The sequence below is a fragment of the Rhagoletis pomonella genome, unplaced genomic scaffold, assembly GCF_013731165.1.
Source record: "Rhagoletis pomonella isolate Grant_MI unplaced genomic scaffold, Rhpom_1.0 Rhpom_scaffold_00001, whole genome shotgun sequence".
Lineage (NCBI taxonomy): Eukaryota > Metazoa > Arthropoda > Insecta > Diptera > Tephritidae > Rhagoletis > Rhagoletis pomonella.
In genome coordinates, this window is record NW_023458555.1 from 2,228,174 (window position 1) to 2,231,978 (window position 3,805).

The following is a 3,805-nucleotide window of genomic DNA, read 5'->3' on the forward strand; positions in this document are numbered from 1 at the left end:
ATAGGATGGACTACTAACACGGTTGGTGCATTTTAATCGCATATATTTTTTACGCCAGACTGACCAAAACCTCAGAGCTGAAGGCGGAATAATGAATACGTGAATATGTATGTATGTATGTATGTACATATATTTTCAAAAATATTTTTGAAATCTGAATTTATTTTTTCTTGTTACTGACAGAATTGACATACGTAGAGTTAGGAAGTTAACCTTCGAAAATGGCTGGGCTAAATATTTAACGATTTAACTCTAATTTTACTCCTAACCATTGATTGCGCAAGCCAATTTGTCAATTTAACCAGTAAACTTCGAGTTAAATAGATAACCTGCTGTTCTGCAAGTGGGCCTAAATATTTTTATTTTTCAGTTAACGTGCAAGCCATGGTACAATAAAAACAGGTAGAAGCCAAATTGACATCAAACCTACAAAAGTCAAAGTTTTCGGGAGAGTAAAAATAAAAATGAGCGTGTGTAAGGAAAAATAAAAAATTACATTTCGCTGGTTGACGTTTTTGAGTAAATTTGAAGTTTTGTTTCTATTTATTTATTTTTTCTTTAGTTAAAATTTGTTAATTTGTATGTTGTTTTATGTTTTTAATTTATGAGTTGCAGTGTTGTTGGAGGGACTTTCCGGCATAAGGGTCATAGGAACAGCACTTGGCATCAAACGTGCCTTTCTTGTACCTCCCGGTGCATTTATGAAATCTGCTGCTTTAAAATGTTTAACGCACAGCAAGGCATTTCGCTGCAGCTCTGGCCCACAGCTGCTTTCGCAACGCTCTTTACGCGAAGGACATTGAGGCACGTTAAAAACAATTAGTTGTATCTGCTTCATATTTAAAACCACATAAAAAACAACGCTTCAGGTGTTGCATTTTTAACACATACACTATGTATAAACCGCACAACACTACTCAAATTCACATGTTAATTAAAATTTGTTATTAACGAACATTAAAAAAAAACAACGATATGACATTCAAAGCGTAACGAAATATAGGAAATATAAGAAAAACAAGTTGAAGTTTAAAGGTTTGGTTCTCATGAGAGCAACGTCATTTTGGCTTCTACCTGTATTTATGTGCCTTGCGTGCAAGCCATGATAAAAACATAGTAAGGTAAAACCGTTCTCTCAATTCGTCGGCCATGATTTTTTTTTTTAAAGTTTGCCAACATTTTAAAATCATATAAAATTGAGAGTAAAAAAAGGAATTGTTCAAAGTTGTTGTTGTTTGAGATTGAATGAGAATGTGTGTGTGAGTTTGTGTGTAAAATTTTAAAATTAAATTCAAGGCATATTCAACAAGGTAGAAGTGACAATTCAGTCGAGCTCTCTCATACCTGACTGTAATGTCAAAAAATGTAAACAAAGAATTTAACCTTTTGTTATGCATTTACCATATTTGATAGAACTCAACATCTTTGAAATGAAAGTTTTTGTAAATATGAAAATATTTAAAATCTCATTAGAATCAGCTTCATTTTATTTATTGAATTTTCGATTTAATGTAAATATGGGAATGCATACTTACACAAAATTACACACTAAATGAAAGACACTCATTTATAAAACCGTTTTGACAATTTTCTTGCTTATACTATCCCAATGTTTTTGAGCATTTATTTTTTTATTGAAATACTTAATTCTAAAGTATATTAGTCATTAAAAAAGTTTGATTCTTCTAAATTTACATCAGAACTTAACTTCAATAATTTAGTTATTAAATTTTTGCTATTCGAAATTTCCTTTTCATTAAATTTATTAAAAATTACTTTCAGTTTCTTTATGTCAACAAGGAATACTGGTTTAGGTTTTATCAGACCACCATTTGAAATTTGGCCATCCATGTATGTATATGAAAGGGAGATTTTCTTTTCATATTCGGTATGATAAATCCTGCACCTGGGACCAAACGCGTCCACTTAGAAATACTCGGCTGCGATGGGCAACAAATAAAGTCACGACCACACGTGAAGAGTCTCCTAATGAAACATCGCAGCAATTTGCCCACCGTTGCCGCTTCACTTGACAATTCGAATGTTTAAAATAACGCACAAGTTTGTTGTCCAGGCTCTTGACGAAATCACTTCTACCTTGCTTGCAATCGTCAATAATTTGAAAATTTCCTCTCAGCGGTTCTACCTTCCTTTTTTTTATGATGGTGCAAGGAATCATGTTCGAATAACTAATAATAAAATTACATTTAAATCTTAAACAGATGCGTTATTCGATTTATTATGTTAATGCCTTTTTACCATACATTTTTGGAACTGTTTTTTTCAGGTTGGAATTTCATAAAATATAAGTGCGTTTGAACTAGCAATCTAAGCCGAAAGCCTGATGAAAATGGCGTAAATAACTCTGCGGCTGTGGTTGCAAGCTCAAAGGTATCCCAAATTTCCTATTAAGTTTTATTAAAAATTTAACAAACAGAAGAGTCTTTTTTAACACTTAAATCTTTATTGCACAAGTTACTATCATTCCTATCGAAATAGATCCTAATTGCTGTATCGCTTTCGTATCGTGACGGCTTGGTGGAACAGTTCTTCCCTAGAGCGGATAAGAATTCGAAAAAATTGCGTTATCATCGACGATGGTTTTCTCAGAAATGTCGTATTGAATTGGAAAAAGTAGTGACTAATAATAATTTTTTTTCATAAAACGATGTGGGGAGTAGACATTCGATGAAATCCATCATATCAATCAAAGAGTGAAATTTTAGTTTTTATGAGTTATGACTTTTTCCATTTCAGCGACGATGTTTGTTACGTCTTTTTGCATTTCAGGTGTCGATATGTATGTATGTGTTTATGCACACATGTACCAGTAGATAATTTCAGGAGCTAAGAGCCCTTTTTTGTATGGAGTTGCACAAATTGAATGCATTCTGCTTTCGCCACCCTAGAATTCATATAAAGCTGCTTCTTAAATTCATAAAAATCTTACTTCTTTAAAAGTATTTATTATAAACTAAAATGCATATTTAAATTCGTTTGTAATGTTAAATAATATAAACTTACACAATCGCGTAAATTGTAGATGTAAATTTGGTAAATCTTTCTAAGGGCCAAATTCACAGTGCGACAGTTAACTAAAGATTTTTATACTGAAAACTGTCGATTCTGAGTTAAATACGCACTGTGAATTTGGCCCTAGGTATTTTTAAAAATGTTACCATTTTTGATCTGTGGACCCTTTGTTTTAAGGTATATTTCTTTTAATACTGTTATTTCAGTATAAATGTCATCCATTTAAAAATATTTCTTTCTTGAAATACTGAAATATATTTATATTTATAACTGAAGAAATATAGTATAGCTCGACCCTATTAAGCTCGCATTTCAGGGTACTCTTTTATATATATATAAGGAAAATTTGAAAGTTAGGAGGGGGCTCGAGCACCCCCTGCCCCTACCTGGCTACGCCCATGATACTATATATTATAGTACGGTTGGCAACCCTAGGTATATGTACACACGTATGAGTTCTGTTGAAGAGGAAAATCATGTCCCAAAAGGACCACTTGAATTGAGATCGTAAATAACTAATAACAAATGACAAATCCACCACATAGTTTTGAACTAAAACTCAAAATTTATTAAATAACTGTTTTAATGAATAGCCTAAACTTTTTGGTAAAAAGTAGGTTAATAATTAAAATAGTGATACAACACTAGAATTATACTGAAAATTGGTAGATAATGAATGTACATCTATGTATATGCACGAATCATGATGGTTCGTGATGTATATGTGTAGAGGCAAATGGGCGACGACAAAAATAAAAACTTAGACAACATG